This window comes from Rhinopithecus roxellana, chromosome 8 (genome assembly GCF_007565055.1).
Source record: "Rhinopithecus roxellana isolate Shanxi Qingling chromosome 8, ASM756505v1, whole genome shotgun sequence".
NCBI classification, from domain to species: Eukaryota; Metazoa; Chordata; class Mammalia; order Primates; family Cercopithecidae; genus Rhinopithecus; species Rhinopithecus roxellana.
The window spans coordinates 100,635,229-100,649,521 of record NC_044556.1 but is presented as its reverse complement, the minus strand read 5'-3'; the positions used below and the strand labels follow the sequence as shown (position 1 = coordinate 100,649,521).

The following is a 14,293-nucleotide window of genomic DNA, read 5'->3' as shown; positions in this document are numbered from 1 at the left end:
ATTCTCCTGCCTCAGCCTCCCGAGTAGCTGGGACTACAGGCGCCCGCCACCTCACCCGGCTAGTTTTTTGTATTTTTTAGTAGAGACGGGGTTTCACCATGTTAGCCAGGATGGTCTCGATCTTCTGACCTCGTGATCCGCCCGTCTCGGCCTCCCAAAGCGCTGGGATTACAGGCTTGAGCCACCGCGCCCGGCCGAATTTTTTAGTTCTTTAATAAAACTGTGTGAAAAACAAAGTATCATCATAAAATACAGGTTATACTCATTAAATAGGGATTATCTATAATGCTTGGTGACAGAAATAGCCTCCTGGAAAGTGAGCATAGGATGAGACAGTAGAGAGAAGTTGTTTTCAAGATATTTCTTTTTTTGTTGTTGTTTTTTTGAGACGGAGTTTCTCTCTTATTGCCCAGGCTGGAGCGCAGTGGTGTGATCTCAGCTCACTGCAACCTCCGCCTCCAGGGTTCGAGCAATTCTCCTGCCTCAGCCTCCCAAGTAGCTGGGATTACAGGCGCCTGCCACCACACCCAGTTGGAGTGCAGTGGCACTATCGAGGCTTAGTGCAGTCTCGACTTCCCATGCTCAGACAATCCTCCCATCTCAGCCCTCCAAGTAGCCAAAACTACAGGTGCACACCACCAACCCCGACTAATATTTTAAATTTTTGTATAGTCGATGTCTTGTTATACTGCCCAAGTTGGTCTCGAACTCCTGGGCTCGACCTCCCGATGTGCTAGGATTACAGGCATGAGCCACCACAACCCAGCCTCCAAATATTTTTGATCCATGGGTGGTTCAATCAACAGATGCCATATGGAAGGCCAATTGCATAAGTTAAAACTTAGGTGGGTAAACTAAATTTTTACAATAAATGAGTTAAAAAGTTGCATTTCCCTATAATAAACATATAATAAATACAGTATCCTGCAACAAACTTGTAACCTTAGACTCAAAGTTAAAGGCTAAATTCCATAGGAGTGGGCAAAAAAAATTTGCACTTAAAAATTGATTATTACAAGAGGATGTTTTGCCCTTCATTAAAAAAAAAAAAAATTAGCCAGAAACATAACTTTATGATACTAAAAATCAGAATAAGTTCAGAGCTTCACCCCACTTGGCTAATGCTCTTTTCTCCTTGTGTCGTTATGGTGACTGACAAGTAAATATTTTTCACCCTTTTCCCTCTTCCCTGTCCAAGGGTAACAAGTTCAGAGCTTCCTTTTCAAAAGCGTTTGCCTCATGGGTCATCTTACCCTCTCAAAGAAATACTATCCTGGTTTTTCTCCCCCTATGGCTTCACTTTTAATAAGAGCTAAGTCAAAGTCTAAGGTTTATAATTTTCTCTTTGCACAAAGGGCACCAATTCTAAAAGGGTCATCTGAGATATCCTTTGACATCAAATGGAACATTGGAACACTATCAATGATTCAAGCAACTAATGATTACTGGCAACTGCAGCGGGTAATAGAGAGCTATTGCACGGATGAGGAATTTTCTCCTCAAGGATGTTACATTCTGGATCGGCTATGATACAAGCACACATAGAAGACAGCTCATAAGACAGAGCAGCTCATGGTGAGTGGTAAATAGATGGTGATGGACTACAGTTGCCAATGAACTTCAAAGAAGAGAGAGATTACTTTACCCTGTGGCCATGAGGTTGGCTGCACTGCAGGGTGAAGATAAGAAACCCCTTGGGATGGTGTAGAGCAGTGGTTCTTACAACTGGGCAGTGTCCACAGACAGTTTAGACTGTCACAACTGGCAGGGTACACAGTCTTCTAGTGGGTAGGGGTCAGAAGTGCTGTGAAACACTCTACGATGCCCCAACATGACCACAGGGCCAAGGCTGAGAATCCCTGATGTCGGGGAAGGAATGCCAAGACTTGGAACAGTAGAAATACTGGCTCTGAGCCACATGTATGTCAAACTCATGCATGTCCCATCACTACATCCCAAGAAGGCCAAGAAGATTATTTAGATCCCATTGCAAAGGAAGTTTTAAAATAAGGAAACAAGACCACCTGAGGTCTAAATGTTAGTCTCCTTTTCCCCTTGCCAACGCGGTGTGTTCATAAACAAATATCTTTTTTTTTTTTTTTTGAGACGGAGTCTAGCTCTGTTGCCCAGGCTGGAGTGCAGTGGCACAATCTTGGCTCACTGCAATCTCTGCCTCTCGGGTGCAAGTGATTCTCCTGCCTCAGTCTCCCAAGTAGCTGGGATTACAGGTGGCCACCACGCCCGGCTAATTTTTGTGTGTTTAGTAGAGACGGGGTTTCGCCATGTTGGCCCTGTTGGTCTCGAACTCCTGGCCTTGGGTGACCCTCCCACCTTGGCCTCCTAAAGTGCTGAGATTACAGGTGTGATCCACCTTGCCCGGCCACGAATATATTATTCTTAGTGGCAAGGCTTCAAGTTATGTGAAAGCTCATTAATATGGACTTTCCATCATCAAAGCTTTCACTGCTGAGTGACTAATTTTTCTATTTTTTCTGGCTACCATAGTTCACACTGGACACCTACTCTGGCACCCTGTCTCAAGGTGACCAGCCAGCTACCTGGTGGTATGCCAGTGACTTTGGACTCCCTTCTTCTTGGAAAGGGCAGCAATTTTTCCTTCCCCAGGACATATCCATTCTGCATTTGGATTTGCCTTCTCTGTCTGCCTCGATTCTGTCAACATCGTTATCTGTGAGTTCTCTCCTGCAATCGGCAATGATCAAGAATGAAGCAGTGGGCCAATAAGTTATTTGGGGCTGTAGAACATGGTGGAACACATTAGTAAGAAGAATCAAAAGGCTTCTAAAGATCCCAAACCTGATCAAACTTGTTCTGTGACAGCTAAAACTTAGTTACCTATGGAAAGAGAAATATTATGAAATTGTAAGAGATCTGTTACATTACTTAACCGGTGTTTGATTAGCAGTTGAAATATCATGTAACAAAGAAATTTATTTCTTTTTAGTAATTTAGAAAAACAGAATTCTGCTTTGAGCAGTGTGCTTTTACAATAAATTAGGGCTGGGTGCGGTGGCTCATGCCTGTAATCCCAGCACTTTGGGAGGCCAAAGTGGGCAAATCATCTGAGGTCAGGAGTTCGAGACCAGCCTGGCCAACATGGTGAAACCCAGTCTCTACTAAAAATACAAAACTTGGCTGGGCGCGGTGGCTCACACCTGTAATCCCAGCACTTTGGGAGGCCAAGGTGGGCAGATCACGAGGTAAGAAGATGGAGACCATCCTGACCAACATGGTGAAACCTTGTCTCTACTAAAAATATAAAAATTAGCTGGCTGTGGTGGTGGGCACCTGTAGTCCCAGCTACTGAGGAGGCTGAGACTGGAGAATCACTTGAACCCGGGAGACGGAGGTTGCAGTGAGCCGAAATCGTGCCATTGCACTCCAGCCTAGGCAACAGAGCAAGACTCTGTCTCAAAAAACTTTTTTAAAAGATTAAAACAAATTAGAAATGATTTGGTTAAATATAGGGATGAGGATCTAGTAACCCTGATTAAACATTTAAGCAATGTAGCAGAGAAGACTGCAGACTCCCTTCCCTCCAGGTCACAAGATGGCTGCTAGTAGCTTTTAGAACAAGACACTTCTTCACTGACCTCTATTCTAGCCATAAAATGAAAGCCCTTCCCATATGTCTTACTGGACCAACTTTGATCACTTATCCTGCGTCTGAACCAATAATATTGCCAGGGGTTGTCATGAGGACAACTTGGAGTTGAGATTTTTTTTAAAAAAAAAAAGTAAAATTAGATGTGACCAATATTGCAATCCAGGTAGATTTGCAGACATGGTATCATGAATTCAAATGATACCAAGATAAGAGAGGTTGCAGATTTTTTGGCAGCATTGTGTGTCACCAACAGCTGTGATTTCAGAGGCTGTCAAAGCCTACTGATGTTGAATGGCAGAGAACTTTGGGTGCCCTATAAAATATAGTAAGTAGATGGCCACCTTTTTTCTTTCCGGGGGAATTGTGGTTAAAATATTTTATAAAAATTAAAAGTATACAAAATATGAGTTGTCCTATAAATATTTAAAAAGACATAAAGAATGGGCACGATGGCTTACGCCTGTAATCCCAACACTTTGGGAGGCTGAGGCAGGCAGATTACTGAGGTCAGGAGTTCGAGACAGTCTGGCCAAAATGGTGAAACTGTGTCTCTACTAAAAATACAACAAATAGCCGGGTGTGGTGGCACACACCTGTAGTCCCAGCTGCTCTGGCAGCTGAGGCAGGAGAATTGCTTGAGCCTGGAAAACGGAGGTTGCAGTGAGCCAAGATGGTGCTGCTGCACTCCAGCCTGGCCGACAGAGCGAGACTCTGTCTCAAAAAAAAAAAAAATAAGTAAATGAAAATAAACATAAAAAGACATAAAGTAATTTTAATTGTGTCATAATTAAAGTTCAACAAGGACTAGGCTTCAAACTACTATGCACACTCCTTGTTCTTTCTGGATAGCACATCTATTGTCAGCAATGTTTTCGCATTCCTAGTTGAGAAATGATATAATATGATGCTTTTTATACTGTACAGTACCTGCTCTAAGAGATGCTAAATATAACATAAATCTATAATTACTGATTACTTATGGGAGAGGTGATATTCTCAATTATGGCTTTGATGATACTGCTATCTTGGTTTATATCCATTTAAATCTGAATGGACTTTCATTATATATGGGACATAGCTCTAGATTTTCCAGAGATCTTGATTAAATATGGTTTAACTATTGTCAAAAATAATGAGTTGTGTAGTAGATCTATTACAAAAGGTTCCATAGGAAGATACTATCTTAGAAAGTATCAAATTAGGGGCCGGGCGCGGTGGCTCAAGCCTGTAATCCCAGCACTTTGGGAGGCCGAGACGGGCGGATCACGAGGTCAGGAGATCGAGACCATCCTGGCTAACACGGTGAAACCCCGTCTCTACTAAAAAATACAAAAAAAACTAGCCGGGCGAGGTGGCGGGCGCCTGTAGTCCCAGCTACTCGGGAGGCTGAGGCAGGAGAATGGCATAAACCCAGGAGGCGGAGCTTGCAGTGAGCTGAGATCCGGCCACTGCACTCCAGCCTGGGCGGCAGAGCGAGACTCCGTCTCAAAAAAAAAAAAAAAAAAAAAAAAAAGAAAGTATCAAATTAGGAAAAAAATATCTAAGACTGCAATTGGAGGCCGAAAAGGTTTTCCTGAAGAATTATCGTCAGGAAAATTCTCTCTATGAAGGATTTTGTTTTATTCACTTATGTACATATTATTTTAGGAGTTTTTAAGAAACAATCCCTTAATAAGTTAGCAATAAGTAGATCATCACTATAGATATCTTTTTTTTTTTTTTGAGGCGGAGTCTCGCTCTGTCGCCCGGACTGGAGTGCAGTGGCCAGATCTCCGCTCACTGCAAGCTCTGCCTCCCGAGTTTACGCCATTCTCCTGCCTCAGCCTCCCGAGTAGCTGGAACTACAGGCGCCCGCCACCTCGCCTGGCTAGTTTTTGTATTTTTAGTAGAGACGGGGTTTCACCGTGTTAGCCAGGATGGTCTCGATCTCCTGACCTCGTGATCCGCCCGTCTCGGCCTCCCAAAGTGCTGGGATTACAGGCTTGAGCCACCGCGCCCGGCCTATAGATTTCTTTAGACGTGACATTCGGAGTACATTATCCATATAATTCTGGATCTTGACTTATTCATTTCTCAAAATGAGTCACTTCTCAAAAGTGACTACTGGTAAAAAAAAAAAAAAAAAAAAACCTTTATAAAGAAACTATAGCCTTAAAATATCTCTAATATGTGCCCTGAAGATGATTTATTATCCAGCAAATCCTGCTGAAAGGCCATTTATAACATGGGTCTTCTGGACGCCTGAAATCCTGTTAATCCTATTCCCTTAATGGCCTCTAGGGAGATGTTTGCATTTTAGCAAGGCTATGTTTCCGGGTTTTTTAAAACCTGGAAAGAGTCTCTAATTGAGTTAATGAAGCAGACAGACTTCAACCAGAAAAGTGCTAGGCATTTGGTGAAAAGGGCTGATGTCAGGGAAAAGCCCCAAGAAGCAGGAGTCGTGATGGCCATTTCAGTTGCTATTAGGAGCCAGGAGGTATGGACATTAGTGAAATGTGACATTAATGAAAGTGGCGTTGGTGAGGGGCTATGGAGAAGTGCGGTACATGCCCATTCCAGTAGCAGCAGCGTCTGCTAAGCTCCAGACGGTGATTGACACGTCTGACTGTTGTCAGATATTCTGATTTTTCTTTCTTTTAAAAAATCTTTCCATTTTTATTTATTTATTTATAGAGACAGGGTCTCACTGTGTTGCTCAGGCTGGTCTCAAGCTCCTGGCCTCAAGTGATCCTCCTGCCTTAGCCTCCCAACATGCTGGAAATACAGGCTAGAGCCACTGTGCCTGGCTCCTTCAGATTTTTCAATGGAACAGCAGCTTGAATATAAATGTGAACTGCCCTTCTTGTTAAATGTTAATGACTAATTCAATTTAAGCAAAATCTCTACGTTAACACTTTGCAAGCCAAACGGGATAGTTTTGCATCATATGGCGCCACTAACTTCAGACCACCATTTTGAAACCCCAAGGATAGGACACTTCCCAAAGGAAGTTGAAGAATCTTGAAGATGAAAGTTGCTCTCTTCTGGCCTGGTGCAGTGGCTCAATCCTGTAATCCCAGCACTTTGGGAGGCCGAGGCAGGTGGATCACCTGAGGTCAGAAGTTTGAGATCAGCCTGGCCAACATGTCAAAACCCGTCTCCACTAAAAATACAAAAATTAGCCAGGCGTGGTGGTGGGCACCTGTATTCTCAGCTACTCAGGAGGCTGAGGCAGGAGAATCGCTTGAACCCCGGAGGCCGAGGTTGTAGTGAGCCGAGATGGTGTCACTGCACTCCAGCCTGGGCAACAGAGTGAGACTTCGTCTCAAAACAAAGCAAAACAAAACCAAAAAAAAAAAAAAAGTTGCCCTCTTCTCAGCTGAAACTAGAGCTAATGACACAAGGAATTCTCACCTTTATTCTTTGTGAACTATCCATGATCAAACTTTGCCTAAGAAACGTTTCTATGAACTAGGCCTAAAGATGAAGTTCAAAGCCAATATTAAGCTCTGTCAACATTTTCAGCACAAGCAGAGGCCCTATCCTTGCCCAGAAGTCACAAGTCAATCTTCTGAGTTAATAAAATCATGGGGAATCCTGCTGCTACTTCTTCCAGGGATTTAAGAGCATAAAAGTTGTGATATACTTACCTTACTCAGCTCTCCTTCTGTATATTGTATATCTAGTACAGTATTTGGTTTCTTCAATGACAGATTACTAGGAGCTTGGAACATGAACGCCAGGACTGGGAGTTGGTATTATAAACACTGCTAAGTTAGTTAGGGTCCTGCTGTGTTTAGGAACATGACCCCTGGAGCCGACTGCCTGGCTCAGATTCTGTCTCCACCACTTAGTAACTGAACTTAGGCAAGTTGCATAACCCATCTGTAAAATTGGGGATGATAAAATATCTACCTAGGTGGTTGTTCTAAGGATTGAACAAGTTAATATGTAGAACAGGGCATCATATAGTTGTTTGTTATTATGGGGAAAATATTACTTTGAAGAGCTGAGGAAAGTAGTGCTCAGAGAAGCTAATTGGCTTATCTAAAGTCACACTAACTAAAAAAAATTTTTAAAAAGTAGGTGCTGACATTTGAACTCCAGTTTGTCTAATTCTAAACATAGTATTATAGTATTCTGGTCCTTTCACTCCACCCCAAATGTTCTTCTATGATGTTGGGTTTATCTGATTGTTCAATATAACTTTCTTTTTTTTTTTTTTTTTTGAGATGGAGTCACGCTCTGTCACCCAGGCTGGAGTGCAATGGTACAATCTCTGCTCAGTGCAACCTCTACCTTCTGGGCTCAAGCAATTCTCCTGCCTCAGCCTCCTGAGTAGGTGGCACTATAGGCACCTACCATCATGCCCAACTAATTTTTGTGTTTTTGGTAGAAATGGGGTTTCACCAGTTTGGCCAGACTGGTTTCGAACTCCTGGCCTCAAATGATCCACCTGCCTTGGCCTCCGAAAGTGCTGGGATTACAAGAGTGAGCCACCTGTTCAATGTTACTTATAAGTTCAATATAAGTTTATATATAACTGTGTTTCACTGCAAATCCTGGTTGCATCTGAATCCAGTATATTATAGAAATCAATGGAGGTAATTCTAGGCAATAGCCTTCTAAATGATCAAGACTGATTCTCTAAAGAGGAAAGCAGGTTCAAGTCAATAGATGAACATATTAATAAGACAAAGCCGGTATAGGTCCTATAACCCAGATGGTACAGGGAAAAGAGTCTCTCCAGAGACAGTGGATTCCAAATGTTAATAAAAAGTTTTGTTCTTTTAGTGGAGAAAATGAAAAGCTTTTCACTTGGTGCTTGTTTGGGGATGTGGTAGAATAAATTCAAGACTGGATAATAAACCAGTCAGTAAAGCCTAGAGACTGAAAGAGGCCTCCTGAGCTAAATGGCCTTGCAAAATTAATGTACAGCAAAAAGTTCACCCCAAAACAGTTACAGCAGTTCAACATCTCTCTGTCAGCAAAGGCCTTCTAAACAGCAGGTACTCAATAATAGTCATAAAACCTCGGCTAAAAGCGGCTTAATGTGATCATTTATTTACAGATAAGGAAACCAAGGCTGTGACAGATGAATGACTTGCACAATGTCACCCAGTGAGCTAGCAATAGAATGAAAACTAGACTCCAAGCCCATATACATCAGTGGATGGGCCCAGGTCCCTGGAATCAAATTCTATGGAGCCAAATCCTACATTGCCTGTTGTTACCTCTGTTAGTTTAGGGTATTATGAACTATTTCTAAGCTTCAGTTTTCTCATGTCTGAAATAAAAAGGAGAGCAGCCCTTGCTTCATCACACTGTTGTTCTGAGGATGTGATCCATGAAAAGCCTTTGGCGTAAAGCCTGGCACAGAGGAAGCACTCAGACGTTAGCTCTTACTGAGATGACTGCTCGCACAGTGCACCTTCAACTGCACAATTGCATTTAATAAATAAAGCAGGAAAACGGAATAAAAGGATTGCTTTATTGGGTTGATACAGAAAGGTACTTCCCTCCCATCAGTTCAAAGCAGTAAAAGCTGCGGACAACCTGCGCTTGCTGGGTTTAACCAGGCCTGGGACTAGGCTTCTTTTTTTTTTTTTTTTTTTTGAGACGGAGTCTCGCTCTGTCACCCAGGCTGGAGTGCAGTGGCCAGATCTCGGCTCACTGCAAGCTCCGCCTCCCGGGTTCACGCCATTCTTCTGCCTCCTGAGTAGCTGGGACTACAGGCGCCCGCCACCTCGCCCGGCTAGTTTTTTGTATTTTTTAGAAGAGACGGGGTTTCACAGGATTAGCCAGGATGGTCCCGATCTCCCGACCTCGTGATCCGTCCGTCTCGGCCTCCCAAAGTGCTGGGATTACAGGCTTGAGCCACCGTGCCCGGCCAGGACTAGGCTTCTTATGAAGCAGGTTCACTCAGGCCTCTGGAGTCCATTAATAACAGGTGGTAACTAGGGTTTCAGTGGGGCAGTCAGACTCTGTGGACAGGTAAATCTGCGCATGTTTGGGTGAGTACGCTGTGACTGCTTTCACAGGCTGAGGGGAGAGTCACATTCGGCCTGCCTCTCCCTCTTGCTTTGCTTTAAAGGCTGCTTGGTTCTCACCCTTTTCGAGCCCCAAGGTCACGGGCTCCCCTGGAGGCTAAGCTCATGCCCCTGCTTACTACCCAGGGCTGCTTCCTCTGGTGCTACATTGCATACTCCACTGGGGGACCCAAGACAAGACTCCAAACACCGCAATGCAAGACAAGCCACTGCAGGGCCCTGGCCCGGGGCAAAGGAGCAGGTTTAGGCATGAAGGAGGAAGTAAGGGCATTGAGCTTTGGGGCCTTTGCTGAGGGCTACTAGCATTTGGAGGGGGGTTTTTCATGTGCTTTGGAGTAATCGATTAATTCTGATCTTTCATTTTCTGAGACCTGTACTCTAGATGGGGACAGTGTCCACATCTAGGGAAGCACCTTGCTGGAGACGGAAGGGGGTGCTGAGGGGCTGCTGTTGGGTCTGGGCTTCTTAGAGTGCTCCTTGGAGGCACATGTCTTGGCCAAGCCACAAGCCCAGGCTCCAGACCAGGCACCCAGCAGGTCCATTGCTGCTGGCTGGAACCTATTGCTGGGTGGAAGCTGGGATGGGGGTGGGACTGAGTTAGGCCCCTTAAGGTAATTTTTCTGGAGGAGAAGTTGATGAGGCATGAGGACAATGAAGTCAATGAAATGCATGAACCCCAATATTAGAACTTTTAGTTGTATCCACTCTGCCTCTTAACTTTGGGGTGAAATTCTTCAGCTGCTATTCTCATTCTTCTGTGTAAAGCAAAGTGGTTTTTCTCCTTTCTTCTCCTCCTCCTTTCTTCTTCTTCTTCTTTTTTTTTTTTTAATAGAAATGGGGTCTTACTATTTGCCCAGGATGGTCTTGAACTCCTGGCCTCAAGGGATCTTCCCGTCTCATCCTCCCAAGGTACTGGGATTACAGGTGTGAACCACCATGCCCAGCCCCAAAGTGATTTTTTAAAAATTGTGGTAAAATATGCATAATATAAAATGTATCATTTTAACTATTTTAAGTGTACAATTCAGTGGCATTAAGTACATTCATACTATTGTGCAACCATCACCACTATTCATTCCCAGAACCTTTTATCATCTCAAACAGAAACTCTACACCCAAAACAGTAACTCCCCCTTCCTTTCTCTTTCCAGCCACAGCTAATCTTTGTTACACTTTCTGTCTCTATGTATTTGCCTATTCTAGGTACCTCATATAAGTGGAATCATACAATATTTGTCCCTTTGTGGCCGCCTTATTTAACTTAGTATAATGTCCTCCAGGTTTATCCATATTGTGGCATACTTCGGAATCTCTTTCCTTGGCCAGGTGCAGTGGCTCGCCTGTAATCCCAGCACTTTGGGAGGCCAAGGCAGGAGGATTACTTGAGCCTAGGAGTTGGAGACCAGCCTGGGAAATACAGCAATCCTGTCTCTACAAAAATTTTTTAAAAATTACCTGGGAGTTGCAGCACCACTGCACTCTAGCCTGGGTGATAGAGTAAGACCGTGTCTCAAAAAAAAAAAAAAAAAAAAAAAAAAAAAAAAGAAGAAGAAGAAGAAGAAGAAAAAGAAAGTCTTTCCTTTTTAAGGCTGAAAAATATTCTATTTTATGTCTATATCACATTTAGTTGACCTATTCATCTGTTGTTGGCTGAAAATGATTTTTGAACAACTAGGCATTTCATTTCCAAGATCCCTAAATGTTTTAAAAATACATAATAGCCTTTCATGTAAGTAATGTCTTCTCTTAAATTTGGAGACTATATACTTTTTAAATATATAAAGCCCTGCCTTGTTTGCTCTATTAACTCTGTTTTCTCCCAAGTAAGAAATTCCCTTTATTTTCTGTTCTCTAGTGTCGGCTTGCCCCAGGTATTCAGTAAGTTTAGACCATGGGCTTACCTTTCGGGATCAGAGTCTGTATAGAGTGTCTGTTGCACTTATTTGTACACCTTCTTGGGAGAGTGGTGGTGAGAGTCTACAGAGGCAACAGAGACTTATGTCCTGGCCAATTTCTGGTTGGAATGAGGGGGAAGCAGAATGTGCTGCCCACCCTTACAACTCCAGCCTAGAGGTAGATCCCCTCCCACTTCTCACTCCAGGCCCAGAAGAGAGGGAAGAACCCAGGTGCCGGGACTACCTTTGCTTCAGTTTCCCAACTAATTGGCTTGGCTGTTGTCCCAGGGCCTCCTCCTGCGATGTTTCCTCCCACCTCTGTTTCCACAGGTGTAAAAATGGGCATGAAAGCGGAAAGAATGTTTCCAACAGATTAACATTAAATTCTTATCATGTTTTCTTCAGTATATATATTTTTTAATCAGGTGGGTAATGTGCTGATGTAGTAACAAAGTTTTGAATCAAGAAGTTTCCCTGACCCCTTCGTGAGCAGGAACTGGAGTGCAGCTGCTGGAACTAGCTGGCTGCTTCCACGCAGGCAGGAGTGAACTGCACTCACTTGAACCCACTGCACTCGACCTCTCCCAGGAGGGAGCATGCAGGTGAGCAGGTGCAGGAGCCAGGGTGACTGCTTTGGGCGCTGGCAGGAATGAACTTTATACCACCCCCATGGCAGCCTCTAGGGGTGTGCCCACAACCCCTGAAGCCCCCGAAGGAGTGTTACAGTCAGTGCTCTTTTAGCCTTGCTCTCCACAGACAGCTTAAGTGTTAACAGCTCAGTGGAGGGTCAGTGTGACAGCCTTTCGCACCCGTACCGAGTTCTTGTCCAGCATCCAGAAGGAATGAGGTCACACAAACAAGTTGGAGATGGTAAATACAGGGGATTTTATTGTCGATGAAAACAGCTCTCAGCAGTAGGAGGAGCTGAAAAGGGGATGGAGCAGGAAGGTAATCTTTCCCCAGAGTCTGGCCGCCCTCGGCTAGACTCCTCTCCAGAGCTACACGGTCAAGCTGTCCCTCTGAAGTCAGCCAGCTAGTTCCAGCAGCTGCACTCCAGTTCCCGCTCATGAAGGGGTCAGGGACTCTCTGATGTTCAGCTGTAATCTCCGACATCCAACTGCTTCTCCTCTTCTCTGCCCGTAGAGTCTAGGGTTCTTATAGGCACAGGATTAGGGGTGGAATGGGCCATGGGGGTTTTGGAGAAGGCAACATTTGAGTGGGAAAACAGGGATGTCAGTTCTCACTTTGGGCTGCAGTTCCAGGCTTGAGGGTGGGACTCTTGCCGGGGACCCACTCTCTTCTGCCCAGAATTTCCCTGCCTCCTGTCCCTATCAGTTTGAGGGAGACACATTTCATACATGTGTGTGAAACCTCAACCATCATGCTTATGATTTACAAAAGGATCTAGTATTTCCATTAGAGAGAATCTTTTCTAGGAATATCAAAGAAACCACATGTATCCATGTACACATGGGAACTATAATGTATCCATGGTGCATATTTATGTGCCTGTGTGATTTTGAGAAATGCTATATAAAAAGGAGTAGTGATTTTAAAATTATGGGTTTTTGTTTTTGTTTTTGTTTTTGTTTTGAGACAGAGTCTTGCTCTGTTGCCCAGGCTGGAGTGCAGTGGCATGATCTCGGCTCACTGCAACCCCCACCTCCCGGGTTCATGTGACTCTCCTGCCTCAGCCTCCTGAATAACTGGGACTATAGGCACGTGCCACCACACCCAGCTAATTTTTTGTATTTTTAGTAGAGACAGATTTTCACCATGGTGACCAGGCTGGTCTTGAACCTCAAATGATCCACCTACCTTGGCCTCCCAAAGTGCTGGGATTACAGGTATGAGCCACCACGCCCAGCCTGAAATTGTGTTCTAAATGTGAAATTATTTGGATGTATTTATTTGGAAAATGAGGCACTAAAAAGTAATTTCTGTGTTGCCAGGAACTGAAGGTCATATTGCAACTTAAACTAACAATAAAATGATAATTCTGCTTATGTAAAACAAATTCTCTTAAAGCTGTATAAATAACACTAGCTACTTCAACAAATAAAGAACATTGGTCCAATATAATTATTAAATTAGTTCTTATCTGGGCAACAATTACAATTTTAAAATGGAACCAGTGTTTTTTAACGGAGAACTTCTTTGTGGGTGAAAATTTGTTAACCCTCCGCAAATATTGGTTAGGAAAAAAAGACAAATATGAAATTTCTAAACCTCATAGATGAACTTATGAAAAATAAGAGTAAATGATGAGGGAACAGAAGGCTTCAAACTAACAGGGTTTTTGTGGTACAGTATCCCTATTTTATTATTTATTTATTTATTTATTTATTTATTGAGATGAAGACTCACTCTGTCACCCAGGCTGGAGTGCAGTGGCATGATCTGGGTTCACTGCAACCTCCGGCTCCCAGGTTCAAGCGATTCTCCTGCCTCAGCCTCTTGAGTAGCTGGGAATACAGGCATGCGTCACGATGCCCAGCTAATTTTTGTATTTTTTGTACAGATGAGGTTTCGCCATGTTGGCCAGGCTGGTCTTGAACTCCTGACCTCAAGTGATCCGCCCGCCTCGGCCTTCCAAAGTGCTGAGATTACAGGTGTGAGCCACTGCGCCCGTCCTCTATTTTAAATTACTGTAATTTTTGGTTGCATAAATTGTTGTAAGCTATTATAAAGTCTAGCTGTTTATAAGCCTGCATTCAAGACAGCAGCGGGTAGTAGAGTCC

At 43.7% G+C, this 14,293-nt stretch overlaps 2 pseudogenes; one reads left to right on the top strand and one right to left on the bottom strand.

Moving 5' to 3' along the window:
* Positions 1-14,293, top strand: part of LOC104679215 — a 42,214-nt pseudogene that overhangs the window by 14,340 nt on the left and 13,581 nt on the right.
* Positions 12,885-12,956, bottom strand: LOC115899495 (annotated as a pseudogene).